This window comes from Dipodomys merriami, unplaced genomic scaffold (assembly GCF_024711535.1).
Source record: "Dipodomys merriami isolate MVZ:Mamm:240054 unplaced genomic scaffold, mDipMer1.0.p SCAF_24, whole genome shotgun sequence".
NCBI classification, from domain to species: domain Eukaryota; kingdom Metazoa; phylum Chordata; class Mammalia; order Rodentia; family Heteromyidae; genus Dipodomys; species Dipodomys merriami.
The window spans coordinates 12,361,576-12,377,956 of record NW_027203826.1 but is presented as its reverse complement, the minus strand read 5'-3'; the positions used below and the strand labels follow the sequence as shown (position 1 = coordinate 12,377,956).

Here is a 16,381-nt window from a genome sequence, read left to right as displayed (position 1 = left end):
ATGCCTCTTAGACATTAGAAAATAGTGTTTTGCACCCGAGTGACCACAATTAGTCACAGTCTGGACCCATCCTTACTCTTTTTTACTTCCCTTTAAGTATTCTTTATTTACTCAGTGCAGAAGCCTTGGCTCTTCAGGCAGTGAACCTCAGATCAGGGCATACTCACACAAGTTAAATTAATGACAGTAGACAGGCACAACACTGTATCCCATGGGAATGAAAGAATGCTTCTGAATTACATCTTTTTAGATGTACAGAGGAAATGCTTTGACAAACTTCCCCTTGAAAACTCAGAGTGGACAAGCTTCCCCTTGAAAACTCAGACTGATAAAATACGACATAAATCAAAGATCGAATTACAAAAGCAATGAAAATTCATTTGAAACCTCCTCACTACTGCCTTGCTGAATTAGTTTTCTAATACTTTCCAATTTCTTGTCCTCATGGACCTCTTGGATAGTCCCTCAGTTACAACACATTTTTTCACAGAAAAGAAAAACACATTTTCCTTGATGGAAGACATCTGAGTGTAGGTCCTCACTGGCCACCTATCTTAGCCCCTCCTGACAGTGCTATGAACAGCTGCTATGTTTTGGACTTCTTGAGTTCAGTTTAAAAAGAGATTAGCCTTGCTATTTACTATTAAAGTGGGTTTAAACTGAATATTTGTTAAGTGGAAGCTAAATTATGAGTCATAAGTCCTAAGGACTGACTAGAAGATGCATAAAGTATCAGAGGAAATTGCCCTGTTCTATGCTTTGTAGGTGGTTCAGGGTTGAGTGTAGCTCAGGGACTGCCATCCAGCCCTACAGTTCAAGAAAAACCACAGCTTCCTCAGAGCAAGCCCTTCTTATTCTGCCTTCACAGCAGCTGTACGCAGGCTGACAAGGGCCTCCAATTTCTTAGTAACTCTATATAGGGCAGCAGCAGGAGCAGGCCATGGGATTTTTGCCTTTTATTCTGTTTAGTTAATATTTTGGTTACTTGGAAGTGATTTGAAAACTTCTGAGGAATAAGGGAGGGGGAAGATGAATTTGTTTGGTAATCATGAAAAAAGAAAAATATTATGGTAAAAGTTCAAGGGAAAGGAAGGCTACTTTTTTTTAAAGTTCTCTAGTAAATCCTTCCAAGTTGGAATATTATTATTGTCTCTTCAATTTGAGAATTTGATGAGAACAGGTCGCACACTGTTGAAAGGAATGCAAGGTTTTAAAATAATTTACTCAGTAGAAAAGTGCTGCGTGATGATTGCACACTTATGCTCAGAACCAAGTGCTATAGCTTGTTTAAACTTTAAATGTTCCCCAATATCCAGGTGGTAAATGACTGGTGCTCAATGTGGTGTGACTGAGAATTGGTAAAACTGTGTGATGGCCAGGCCTAATAAGAGGCCTCAGGGCACTGGGACTGTCCCTTTGGGCTGCAGCATGCGCTCTCTCCTTGATGTGTTTCTTTGCCATGGCTCAAGGCAGTAAGGGCTGATGGCTGACAGACTGTCACCTCTGAAATTGTGAGCCAAAACCAACCCTTTCTGCTTTAAACATTTATCCATCATATTTGTTTCAGCATTGAAAAGGATCCTGCAATGCATAGTAGGAAAAAAATCAATACAACTAGACAAGTACAGAGTAAGATGTGAGTGACACTGAGCCCAGTACAGCAGGACTAGAATCAGATGTCAGAGGGTTGATTCCTTATATGGTTCCTGGGGACAGCAGATGCTCTAGTCAGTCTTCTATTGTTGATGGAGTAAAACTCAGTTGAGATTATTAAACTTTTCCTTTTGTAGTGTAGTTTAAATAAAAATCCTCTCAGTTAGCATACAAAACTGCTTTAAACCTGTTGACCTGTAGGAGATACAAAATTCAAAGTCAGTCTGAGGTAATAAAAAAATTATATTTTGTTATAAGTTTAGATTTAGAGAAGATTTGCCAAGATAGCACAGAGTTCAAATAATTTTCACGCATCTTATATAATCTTATATAACCACTAATCTTAAATAACTTTAATCATCTTATATAAACATTTTTGCAAGTAGAATAGCTAGGACTTTTAACAATAGCACAGTAGTGTTACATAAAATACCATATTTAGTGAGATTTCTCCAGGTTTTCAATAGTTTCTTTTTTCTATTTAGCCTTCAGATTGACACAGTTTGGAAATATCTGATATTCCTAACTGTTGCTAAGGCTGTATAGTGGGAACTCACATATGGTTACCAATGCTTAGCTACATAATTGATATCTAGAAATGCAATGTCCAGCATGAAGCCACTGGCCATGCAAAGTTACTAGGCAACTGAACTATGGAAGCTGAGTGAAACTGTAAGTTTGAAATGCATCTTGGTTTTCAAAGAATTGAATAAAAGTTGTAACAACACATTTTCAACAGCACTTAGCTAAAAAGTAGTGCTTGTTTAAGAGTATTTATCTCTATCCCCCAAAACTGTCAATGGAAGTGAACTTTCAGCTGTGCGCCAGTGGCTCATGCCTGTAATCATAGCTACCAAGGAGGCTGCGATCTGAGGATCGCAGTTCAAAATCAACCCAGGAAGAAAAGTCTGTGAGACTTATCTCCAATTAACGACCAGAAAACCAGAAGTGGTGCTGTGGCTCAAGTGGTAGAGCACTTACCTTGAGCTGAAGAGCTGAGGGACAGAGCACAGCCCAGAGTTCAAGCTCCATGACTGCCAAGAAGAAAAAAAAAAGAAAAAAGTGAACTTTCATAAAACACATGTCAAGAGTTTCTGCCAGTAAGAGAGTAGGTGGCACTATTATTGAACACAGGGAAAGGACATGAATGCACTGAAGAGTCACCATGCAGAGATTATGGACATCAATGTCTCAGACTTAATGAAAATCAGTGTGATAGGAAATGGAGCCTAAAACTCATTAACTGCTATAATCCACTAGGAGATATCATCACATGTTGAAATATATCACAGGCTTGAGAGAAACTCAGGGTAATACTTCCTTAGGATACCAGTACCCTGAGCCCTTCAGCCAATCCCACCAAAAGAGTCTTCCTCAGTCTACTATCTACTTCTGAATGGTCATATCTTAGCCTTAACTTTAAAATTAGCGCATCATCATCATTATTATTGTTATTATTATTATTCATGTGTGTTATGTGTGGCATTGGAGTTTGAACTCAGGTCCTTTCAACAGGTAGCAAATGTTCTTACTGTTGAACCATGGCTCCAGTGCTGATTTTTGTTGATTATTTTCAAGATCAGGTCTTCCTTTTACCCTAGGCATATATCTGGGTGTGATCTGCCTGTTAGAGGATTCTGCTCTAGCTACATAACACGTGCACACCATTAGATTTAGCAGGTCCTAGAGGAGGGCTCTTGTCCAATTTTCTATCTGAACTGGCCTCAAACTGGGATTCTTCCAATCTAGGCCTCTCAGCTATCTAGGATTATAAGAATGAGCCACTGGTCCTTGTTCAGCTCACAAATTTGTACTAAATATCAAATAAGTTTTCAAGATAATTGCTTCAGATAAGTACCAATTTGAAGCTCAACCTGCATTTTTGTCCTCACATGACCACTATATATAATATTCTTTGTATGTGGATATTGTTTTCAAGTGGCTATTACTTTAAAAAGAAAAGAAGTATGGTTAAGATGCATTGTATGCTTAATCTGACTTATTGATTGAAATGCCCTTGTACACTAAAGATGATAATAATAATAATAATTCTATGCCTCCATCAGAAAGAATGACATTGCCCCATTTGTTAGGAAATGGAAAGACTTGAAAAAAATTATATTAAGTGAAGTAAGACAGGCCCAAAGAAACATAAGTCCGATGGTTTCCTTTATTTGCAATAACTAGTATATGTCTGAGTAAAGCAGAAAAGGTCAGATAAGTTGGTGTTAGGGAAATGAACCCTAAGACATGTATTCAAATGTTTTTTCTTTCATGGGATTGTTTCTAACACATTTATAAGATTATTCGTTGTTGCTTTATATGTCCCTCCCCCACGGTATAACCCCTGCTTTCACTGTATTTGATGTTGGTATAATTTGTGGAGGGGAATGGAAAAAACAAATAGTTTAAATAGGGACACAGGTGGACCCATTGTAACAATGAGGTGTACAAGACGTTATGTCGAAAACAAACTTTACAACTTTGGTGAGGGGGGGAGGAGGGAGGAGAGTTGGATGGGGGAGGGTCCAGGAGAAGATGGGAAGGGATGGGATGAGGAAACAAAGATGCCCTCAGTAGATGAATGGATCAAGAAAATGCAGTATATACACACAATGGAATTCTATGCCTCCATCAGAAAGAATGATATTGCCCCATTTGTTAGGAAATGGAAAAACTTGGAAAAAATTATATTAAGTGACGTAAGCCAGGCCAAAGAAACATAGGTCCCATGGTTTCCCTTATTTGCAATATCTAGTATATGCATGAGTCAAGCAGAAAAGGTCAGATAATGTGATGTTAGGAAAATGAACCCTTAGACATGTATTTTAATGTTTTTTTCTTTCATGCATTTGTTTCTAGCGCATTTATAAGATTATCTCTTTGTTGCTTTGTATGTCCCTCCCCCAAAGTATAACCCCTGCTTTCACTATATTTGATGTCAGTATAACTTGTGGAGGAGATGGGGAAAAACAAGTCGTTTAAGGATACAGGTGGACCTGTTGCAACAATGAGAAGTACAAGTTGTCATGTTGAAAACGAGCTTAACAACATTGGTGCGGGGGGAGGGGGGGTAGGAGGCGAGGATTGGGTGGGGGGTGAGGGGGAAAGCTGGGAAGGGATGTGAAGGGTAAACAAAGGAGGAGGCTGCAATGCTTGATAAGAAATGTATGCATTATCCTGCCCATGTAATTGTAACCCCTCTGTACAGTATGTTCACAAAAAAAAATTAAATTAAATTTAAAAAAAAAGAAATGTACTCATTATCTTGCCCATGTAATTGTAACCCCTCTGTACAGTATTTTCACAAAAAAAAATATGAGATAGGGATAAAGCAGTTATTGTACCCAGTTAACTATTCTCCAAAAAGCAAGGACACTAATCCTAGCTATTCTGGAGATGAGATCTGAGGGTATGGTTCAAACCCAGCCAAGGAAAAAAGGTCCATGAGACTCCTATCTCCAAGAAACCATAAGGCAGGAAGTTCTGTGAGACGTTTTTTTAGGGGGGTCCAGTTTTGGGGACTGAACTCTAGGCCTGGGCACTGTCCCTTAGCTCTTCAGCTCAAGGCTAGCACTCTACCACTTGAGCCACAGCGCCACTTCCGGCTTTTTTTCTGCTTATGTGGTGCTGAGGAATCGAACTCAGGGCCTCATGCATGCAAGGCAAGCGCTCTACCACTGACTCATCTTCCCATCCTCATCTGTGAGACTCTTATCAGCAATAAACCACCAGAAAACTGGAAGTGATGCTGTAGCTCAAGTGGTAGAGCACTAGCCTTGAGCTGAAGAGCTCAGGGACAGTGCTCAGGGCCCAGAATTCAAGTCCCACAACTCTCTCTCTGTCTCTCTCTGTCTCTCTCTGTCTCTCTCTATCTCTGTCTCTGTCTCTGTCTGTCTCTGTCTCTGTCTCTGTCTCTGTCTCTGTCTCTCTCTCTCTCTCTCTCTCTCTCTCTCTCTCTCTCTCACACACACACACACACACACACACACACACACTCACAAAGCAAGAATAAATCTATCAGTCATTTTAGCTAAATATCTTGGGATAGAAATTTTCTACAATAACAGAGACTCTGATTTCAGATCCCAACGAAATGAATGAAATATTTATGTTAAACAGTTTGCACTAGGTCTGTTGAATTATACCTATAATCCCAACTAATTAGGAGGAAGAGGCAGGAGGGTGCAGAGTTTGAGACTGTTAAGGAGAAGTTATTTAAAGAGTACATCAAAACCAAACATGTATGTGAAAGCATTAGGGTCATAGCTCCAATTGTAGAAACTTGTTTAGTATTAAGAAGATCCTGAGTTCCATCTGCAGTAGCAAAGGGGAGAAATACTTGCTCAATTGTAAATAGTATTTGTATGTCCCAAAGTTTGTATGACCCAAAGGATATTGGGTCAGGGATAGTCATGAGATTAGGATGATTTTGTTGATTGACTGTCTCTCTTTGGTGAGGACCCTATTGATGGTCTGTCTCTACTTCAGACTGTGGTTCAGTTTCACATAAACAGCATCAGCCTGAGAGCTCAGTTCTCCCATTGGAACTCCATCTGGCCCATTTCTCTTACTTGCATTGATTCCTCATTCCACCTGTCATTTTTTGCTTGATTGGCTCATCTGAATTTTTTGGACATTTTATGTTTATTTTTTAATACATAGAATCATTTATGCATTTTATTTTTTATTGTGAAAATACCATACAGAGGGGTAACAATTACATGGGCAAGGTAATGAGTACATTTCTTATCAAGCATTGTTGCCTCCTCCTTTGTTTCACCTTACCATCCCATAACCCATCCCCCCAACCTGCCCACTCCTGTACCAAAGTTGTACAGTTCATTTTTTGACATAATGTCTTGTACATATCATTGTTGCAATGGGTTCACCTGTATCCCTATTTAAACGGTTTGTTTTTGCCCTTCCCCTCCACAAATTATACCAACATCAAATACAATGAAAGCAGGGGTTATATCATGGGATAGAGACATACAAAGCAACAAAGAAATCATCTTATAAATATGTTAAAAACAATCGCATTCATTCATTTCAACTAACATCAACTTATCTGATCATTTCTGCTTGTCTCAGACATATACTAGTTATTGCAAATAAGGGAAACCATGGGATCTATGTTTCTTTGGGCCTGGCTTACTTCATTTAATATAATTTTTTTCCAAGTCTTTCCATTTCCTAACAAATGGGGCAATGTCATTCTTTATGATGGAAGCATAGAATTCCATTGTGTATATATACCACATTTTCTTTTTTTATTTTTATTTATTTTTTATTGTGAAAATACTGTACAGAGGGGTTACAATTACATGGGCAAGATAATGAGTACACTTCTTATCAAGCATTGTAGCCTCCTTTGTTTACCCTTCCCATCCCTTCCCAGCCTCCCCTCGCCCTCCCACCCAATCCTCCTCCCCCCCCCCCACCAAAGTTGTAAAGTTCGTTTTCGACATGACAACTTGTACTTCTCATTGTTGCAACAGGTCCACCTGTATCCTTATTTAAACGACTTGTTTTTCCCCTTCCCCTCCACAAATTATACCGACATCAAATACAGTGAAAGCAGTGGTTATACTGTGGGGGAGGGACATACAAAGCAACAAAGAAATCATCTTATAATTGAGTTAGAAACAAATTCATGAAAGAAAAAAACATTTAAATACATATCTTAGGGTTCATTTTCCTAACATCACCTTTTCTGCTTGACTCATACATATACTAGATATTGCAAATAAGGGAAACCATGGGATCTATGTTTCTTTGGGCTTGGCTTACTTCACTTAATATAATTTTTTCCAAGTTTTTCCATTTCCTAACAAATGGGGCAATGTCATTCTTTCTGATGGAGGCATAGAATTCCATTGTGTATATACACCACATTTTCTTGATCCATTCATCTACTGAGGGGCATCTAGGTTGGTTCCATATCTTTGGCTGTGCTGGTAGCTTTAGTGTGGTCTTGTTTGTAAACATTTGGGTAAATGCCCAAAAGTGGGATTGCTGGGTCATAGGGGAGCTCTATGTGAAGTCTTTTGAGGAACCTCCATACTACTTTCCAAAGTGGTTGAACAAGTTTACACTCCCATCAACAATGCAGTAGGGTTCCCTTCTGGCCACATCCCCTCCAGCATCTGTTGTTATTAGAGTTCTTGATAATAGCCATTCTAACTGGGCTGAGGTGGTATCTCAATGTTGTTTTGATTTTAATTTCTTTTATGGCTAGAGAGGTTGTTTCTTATTTCTATGTCTGCCATGTATCCTTAAATGAGGGCCTCCTATACAACTCCATTTTCTTTCAATAACTGGAGAATTTGCCAGGCTTACTCTGGGTTTTAATAAGGTAGAAAGTTAATAAGAACAATGTCAGACCACAAGTCTAGATTCCAAAATATTCAACTGTTTTTGTGTGTTCCTCATTTGAAATGACTGGAATAATGACAAACAGGGCAATAAGGTTACTGTTACTGGAAACTTTTAAGCTGTCCTGGAAGGTGGTTTCTTTTAGGAAAGAACATATTAAAATCCTTTGCATGAGCTCCTTTAAAGGAAACAAAGTGTTTAACAGGAATGTCCCAAATATAAGTGTCTGAGAATATATTGAATTGATTTCTAAGTCAGTGGGGAAATTTTCAGAAAACACTCTTGAAGCTTAACCCACAGCCAAATCTATTTGTTTCTTTCAAATCAGAAGCATTTAAAAATATATTATGTTTCATTTTGAAGTATTTACAGTTCTGTCTTGTCCCTTTAAGAAAATTGGAACTACCTAATGGGATCCTGCGTGTTTCACTAATTACTCATTTCCTGCAAATGCAAAGGCTAAAAACTTGTTGCAGTCAGGACGATAATTAGCTATGCAATATAAATATGTTTCAAAGGATTCAAGTCCCTTTGAAATATTTCTCTTTAATCAAAAGCCAAAAAAGGATGGTTTTCTTAGTGTCTCTCTCTCTCTATTCTAGGAAATTCCACTTCTACAGAACTAGAGTGAGTTTCATTTGTCACCAACTGCCAAAAAGAAACCATTTGTATTGCCTTATTCTTACTTTATAGTTCTTACACTAAATAATAGGTGTGATATAAATTTTGATGGCCATTGTTCATCATTGTTTGCCTTAGAACTTTTTATATTCACGGGTTTAGTTCAGATAACTGACTAGTTGATCAGATTTTAAGTAAATACACACATAAAACATTGTCAAAAGAGCAAAACATCTTCATCCTTAAAAGATATGAAAAAAAAAAACATTTCCTAAAAACATATAGCAATCCCAGGCACTAGTGCCTCACTCCTGTAATCCTAAGCTACTCAGGAGGCTGAGATCTGAGGATCACAGTTCAAAGTCAGCCTGGTCAGGAAAGTCCGTGGAACTCTTATCTCCAATAAATCACTAAGAAAAGTGGAAATGGCTCTGTGGCTCAAGAGGTAGAGCACTCAACTTGAGCTGAAGAGCTGAGGGACAGCGCTCAAGCCCAGAGTTCAAGCCCCACAAACGACTATATATATATATATGTATATATATATATATATATATATATATATGTTTGTTTATATGTAGTATATATATATGTGTGTGTGTGTGTATATATATATATATATATATATATAATTAAGGTATTTATTTAATGGAGTGAATACAATCAAACTGCACTATGTTAAGGTATGAAAACAGAACAGAAAGCCCATTAAAAATTGTGAAACAAGTTGGACACTTGATACTCAGGAGGCTGAAATCTGAGGATTGAAGTTCAAAGCCAGCCTAGGAAGGAATGTTCTTGAGATTCTCATCTCCAATTAACCACTAAAAATCTGTAAGTAGAGTTGTCTCAATTGGTAATTCTAGCCATGAACACAAAAGCTCAGAGGCCTGAGTTCAAGACCCCGGTGTGGCGTAAGTAAATAAGTAAGTAAATAGATAAAGTAAAAAAGAGTAATAGAGTGAGTAAATTTGAAAGTATTTTACATACATATATGAAGCATCACAATGAAATTATTTTCTATGCATCACATACATTAATAAAATAACCCTAAATATAAAATTAACTAATATAAACTTTTTATAGAGGTGGGCACTGATGCTTATAATCTTAGCGCCTCAGGAGACTGAAATCTATGGATAGCAGTTCTAAGCCAGCCTGGGCAGCAAAGTCCATGAGATTCTTATCTCCAGTTAACTACCATAAAACCAGAAGTGACACACTGTAGCTTAAAGTGGTAGAGCACTAGCTTTGTGTGAAAAAGCTGAGGGACCATGTCTAGGTCCTGAATTCAAGCCCCATGACTAACCAAAAACATTTTTTTTACAGAAGAGGTACATATTTTTAGGGTGTGGGTGGACAAAAATATAAATAAGTACAGTTTTTACAGAGAAGGTACATATTCTTAGGTGTGGGTGGTCATCAGAGGCTAACAAGAATATAAAGAGCAGAACAAGTAGAGTAAGTCTATAGGTCAAAGAGCAGCAAAGCCAGGCATTACTAAGGCAGTGAGGATGGATTTTAACGTTACAATCACTGACAGCAGCAGAGGAGCTGGAGGAGCTAGCTTAAGTGTATAGTTGGACATGCACCTAGAAATGTTACAAGGACAATGAGATGCTGGGAACAGGGAACCTGGACAGGCTCAGGTTGAGTCAGGGAAATAAAAGAAGATAGAGGTGTAGGCAGTGGACATGTGAGCAGGCTAGCTCTGTGGACCAGTCTGCACTTGTTCCAATAGGAATCTATCCTCCACAGATTGCAAGGCATAGGCCTTATCCTTTCTGAATATTATAGCTACAAAGAATGACACTCATGTCCTGCAAGGAAAGTACCCCTGAATTGCAGGAGATAAGGATATACCACAAAAGGACAAATGAGTGCTTGGGAGGTGGCTCAATGGTAGAGTGCTTGCTTTGCATGCATGAAGCCCTGGGTTTGATTCCTCAGCACCACATAAGCAGGAAAAGCCAGACGTGGTGCTGTGGTTCAAGTGGTAGAGTGCTAGCCTTGAGCTGAAGAGTTGAGGGACAGCACCCAGGCCCAGAGTTCAGGCCCTATTACAAAAAAAAAAGGACAAATGAAAAGATTCACAATTTTAAGTCATTTTCAATAAATACCCTAAAGTCAGGGCAGAGATCAGGGTCCTGCTGACAAGGAAATGATGCTTTTGGGAGTTCTAAGCTTCTCAAGACACAACTCAAAAAAAAAAAAGTGTAGGTATTGGGGTGGAACCCTATGCTGTTTTTGCAGGTTTTTTTTCTTTGTCTCCCCTTTACTCCTCCCCATTCATTTCTTCTGACTGTATCTATCAGGATGCACCAGACTAGGAAACAGATACTACCAGTTTGGGTATTTTATGCAAGAAGACCTTTGATACAGGACATTATGTGCTTAAACAATTACTGAAAATGATGGAGGATTGCAGGCACAGCTGCAAGACTTGTTCAGATCCATTCCACTGGAAGCGACTCCTCAGAGCAGTAAGGTCAAGAACAATTCCTGGAGTCCTTATGCAAATGTCAACACTGACTGTAAGAAGCTGGCACTGTTATCCCTGCAAGTGCCTTCTGATACTAAGGGCATGAAATGAATCCCCTCAGCTTTAAGTAAGGCACTGACAGGACCCTGCTAAGCACTGGCCCAACTAGCCGTATATAAACATGTCTAGAAGGTTGCTATAGAAACACCTTGGGGTTTGACAATATGTGTATATAGTTGCTATGTTGGGAATGAACTGTACACCTTGGAGTATAGAGAAGGGAAGAGGGAGGAAAAAAACCTGGGAGAAAATAAGGGAAGGAGCCCAGTGCTGGTGGCTCATGCCTGTAATCCTAGCTACTCAGGAGGCTGAGATCTGAGGATCACGATTCAAAGACAGCCCAGATAGGAAAGTCCATGAGACTCTTATCATGAATAAACCACTAGAAAACCAGAAGTGGTGCTGTGGCTCGAGTGGTAGAGCGCTCGCCTGGAGCTGAAGCGCTCAGAGTTCAGGCCCAGAGTTCAGGCCCAGAGTTCAAGCCCCACAACCGACAAAAAAAAAAAAAAGAAGGGGTGATATTCTTCAAAATGTTCTCATTACCTGACGTATGTAACTAAAACTCCTTTATACATCGTATTTATGATAAAAATTAAAAAACTGATAAAAATGAAAAATTAAAAAAAGATCTTTGACTTTTCTATTTGCTTCCAAATCTTCAAAGTTACAGTGATTATAACCCAAGCTATGAGTTTCTGAATCTTTCCATTTTGCTTTTGTTTATTCTTTTCTTCCCTACCTTTTTAAAACAAACGTGTATGTATTTACTCTCTGCAAAATGCTAAGAATTGCTTACATGAAGTAGTTGACTCCTCTGCTAGATGAATCACAGGTAGGTAGGGAGATGTAGAGAGGCTAAGGATGGTAATTAGAAGCATAATAATATTTAACTCTAGATGGAATTCAATCATTCAAGCAGTTGTCCTAGTTATGATTATTGTATAGGGATGCATGAATATATACACTCCTATTATATACGTATAATATATGTATATTTATATATACATTGTGTATATAGAAATATATGTCATATATATATAGTATAGGGATCTATGTTTACATACACACACATATAATCCCTATGGGAATTTGTACGGGAGGTCATTCACAGGCTAACTGGGGGGGTGGGGGGAGAGGGTGTGTCAGATAGTATGAAAGGCAAATTTTACAATGTGAGCTTAAAATGTATGGTAAACAAAAATAATAACAAATTGTTTAATGCATTCCAGACACAAGTTCCATCAGTTCCAAGTAGATAAAAAAAAAAATAGTTGATGAAACTTTTAACCAGGAGGCTCTAATCTCCCATACAATCTAAATAAAATATTTTTGTTTAGTTTATCTCTGTCATGGTTTTCTAACTTCTATAGGAATTCATTCTTTGCTAAAATTATTCACCATCTGCTTCCCTGGTAATCTTTTTTTTTTCTGTTACCCAACTCAGTATTTATTTCTTAAGCTTAAAAGAATAGTATTCCTTCATTATTACAGGAATCGTGCACATTTAATTTTCTGATTCATTTGGCAACTACGAAGGGTAAGTTTGGGGTTGGGCATAGTATTTCCTGCAGGAGAACAGTAGTTGAATGTCAGAGACATAAACTTCTGGACATTGGATCAGCAGGCCGTTGATCTAAAGAATCACACAGGAATGCTAGAGGAACTCAGCACAGTTCTCCTGTGCCACTGGGAGGAACAAGGGGCTTCACAGCAGAAGCAGCTTCATAACTGAGAAATTAAAAAAAAATCTAATAGCAATCTTTTAGAAAGTTCAGTATGTAGAAGATACAGACTACTGTCAGAAAACAGCTTGTTGTATCTCAATGAGGAAAAATCTGAATATTGGGGGAAAGAAAATAGAAATGTAAAGGGATCTGGTTGGAAATGAGAGGTCCGCCACTGACACCTCAAAGTTCTCAGTATATGAACTTGGGTGTTAGCTGCTATACATCCTGGGAAAACTTGGGGGAAAGAGTTTCCTGAGGCCCAGAGGAGACAGCAGGAGTTTTGTGGAGCATGTAGCTCATATTAGGGCTTGGATTTTTAAAGGCTGAGAAGACATTGTTCTAGCTAGCTTTGGTGAGCAATGGAAGCTTCTGTCCAGAGGCTCTGTGAGTATGCCTCAACTTTTGGGGAGGGTCTCTTGAGCAGAGACCGGTTTTTGAGAAGATGAAAATCGAAGTTGGAACTATTATTGGCAGTTAAAGTATGGAAAGTTTAAAAGGGCATGATTCATTAGAGAAATAATATAGAAAAATATAGCATAAAATGCTAAGCAAGAGAGTCCACAATCTCTAATACTGGTGGAGCTTGTGAGTCTTTGAAGATACAATACATATGGAGAACACTTAAAACTCATACTTAGTAGGCCATTCTCACTGAGAAAGTATTGCATATGTCTTAAGAGATAGGGACCTATTGAAATCTTTCACAGTTTTGTTACTCATTTTAATTTCTTTTTACCTTACTAACAAAGTATTAGTTTTATTGAATCAAGATTTAGTCTCAGATGACTTGGATTCAATTTTGGCACTACCAATGCCTCGCTTTATAACCCTGTGAAAGGACTTCATACTCCTGAGCCCATTTCCTTATTTATAAAGCTGGGGTGGTATGTTCCTGGTATACCCTGTGTATTTTAAGGATCAAATGAGATGACTGAATACAACAGTTTATATTCTATGAAATACTAAAGGAAATATATTATTAGTATTACTATAATTATTTATAATGCTGGCTATCAAACACAGGGTAAATGAAGTAATTTGAAAGAAGTATGTAGGAAAGTTTGTGATATCAGGTGAGGAAAAAATGTACAGTAGTAACATTTTTGAAAACAGAGAGTGACTAGCATAAACAAAGATATTTTGAATAAAATGTAAATAGAAAATAGTGATTTATTTCACAAGGATGATGAAAATTGGATGAGGTGGAGGATAGACACAGGGAATCAATACGTGTGCAGTGACTATAGCTATCATCAATGACATTTACTTAAAATGTCACTGAAGCACCATGCATGGCAGATCTATTGTAAGGCAAACAGACAGTATAATGAAATCAATTTTTGTTTTGTGTTTCAAAAGCAAATCACCATGAAAATCTTACTTGATGATTTCAGGAAGTAAATGGAAATAGTTGGGTCCGAGAGCACTGTTTGTATGTTTGTATTCTTCACTAATATTTTTGTATACCGTACATTTCAGATATATAAAAAGTAAGAAATGGAGGGGATATATTTGAACAAGGTAAATTCGATGTATGCATGGCAATATCACAGTGAAATCTTCTCTTATGCATCTAATATATACTAATGAAAAAACAGTGACAAACCCTAGTAATTCATCAACTCAGGAAAGGATACAAAGCAATGTTATATGGCAGTCACATTTTATTAGTCCATTGCTTGTTACCTTGTAAACAAAGCCAGAAAACTAGAAGTGCAAAAGCAGCATTATTGATACGAATTATAATGAGTTCTGAAACTAAACTCAAGACATGGCTCTGATCCAGGACCCTGCAGTTGCTTACCATAAAGGGAGCATTTCAGACCAGTTGCTCTGGAAAGCAGTTGGTTTCTGTCCTCAGGAATTCCTCCAGCCCTCCATGCCCTGTGAGAGGAATGAAGACCTCTGAAGATTGTATTGTGCAGGTTGCTATGAAACTCTCTAAATATTATGAGCTGTGTAGTAGCATATGATCTGCAATGGAACTAGAGCAGTGAGAAGTCATTCCCATACCTCTGCAATGTCAGCTTCTGGTTTGAAAAATGGCATGAATGTGTGTTGTAAATGAATTATCCTTTATTGTGCTGTTAGGTTCTAATGGAGATAAAACGTTCGGGACTTCAACAGAGTATTGTTCAGGGAGCAGCCTGTAGACCCTAACAAGGAAATACACACAGGCATTGAGAGTAGTAACTGGGCAGAAGGAAATGAAAAACTTGGTATCTTCAGGCATCTAAAGTACAAGATTGAAATAACTAGAACTATTCTAAAATTCACTCCAAATGAGGGGTTGCAGATAAACAAGGTACCACAACTATGGGTTCTGGCGAGTCACCAAAAGTAAAACAATGCTCCCTCTTCCAACTCAGTTTTGTGCACGAGGCTCCAAACTCTCTGATACTCAGGACTCTAATAAAATTGTTTATGAAATAGTTCTAATTATTAACTTGAAAAAATTATTAAGTATAAAATGACCAGCCTATTCCTCCTTCTTGTACCTATGCTTCATTTAAATAAGAAATAAAGTTCTCTGTGCATATCCTTTTGAATAACAGTTTCATGAATGCTGCTCTTTGCTTCTGCAGACGCTGTGAATGCTAGTTTCCTCCCTGAATGAACTTTACTAATTTGTGAATTCAAAATATTACAAGCCCACATCACAAGTTGCAGTCTGAACAGGAACTAAGTGCCACTGGGGTTTTGTGGCTCTTTTGTTGTTGTTGTTGTTTTTCTTTTTCCTTTCCTGAAGACCATTGCCTTTCTTTTGACAAATGAGGGGAAACATTTCTTGCAAATCATTTTGCCTCCATCAAGAAATACAAACAAAAAAAAGAAAAATGAAAAGGCATGAAGAAATTTTGCCTTGAAAACCATAGAGAATATATTTGCCTCATTCTAGTGAAGTTTCTTTAATAGTAGAAAGAATCTTGCTGATAGTCTGTGTTTACTCATCTACTCAGCCTATGATGAGAGGAAGAGCATCTTCTATCCTTTTCCTTTTCCCTTTTCCCTTTGGTTATTGCAAAAATAGCATAGAAATAAATTTAAGAGAAATGTTTTTTTCATATAAGTTAGTATCTATACACTGCTATTTTCTATTTTTGTATATTTATTTTATGGTAGTTCTGCCACCACTTACATACCCTTCTGTGTTATACTCAAAGTCTAGGAAGTCTAAGAAAAGTATACAATGGGAAGCTTTAAAAATACATTTGGGGGCTGGGAAGATAGATCTGTGGTAGAGTGCTGGCCTTGCATGCATGAGGCCCTGAGTTCGATTCCTCAGCACCACATAAGTAGAAAAGCCGAAAGTGGTGCTGTGGCTCAAGTGGTAGAGTGCTAGCCTTGAGCTGAAGAGCTGAGGGACAGCGCCCAGGCCAAGTTCAGGCCCCACAACAGGACGCCCCCCAAAAAATTGTGGTCAATGGTAAGCTGTAAATGGTAAATAAAAAAAAATGGTAAA

General features: G+C 38.0%; 1 long non-coding RNA gene across 1 annotated transcript; it reads right to left on the bottom strand.

The window, feature by feature from the left end:
- Window positions 1-1,687: 1,687 nt before the first annotated feature.
- Window positions 1,688-14,802, bottom strand: LOC138835597 (uncharacterized). Its single transcript, XR_011374666.1, has 3 exons — window positions 14,723-14,802; window positions 2,635-2,687; window positions 1,688-1,848 (listed from the first exon to the last, which is right to left on the bottom strand). It is a non-coding gene; the product is annotated as an uncharacterized lncRNA (long non-coding RNA).
- Window positions 14,803-16,381: the final 1,579 nt, after the last annotated feature.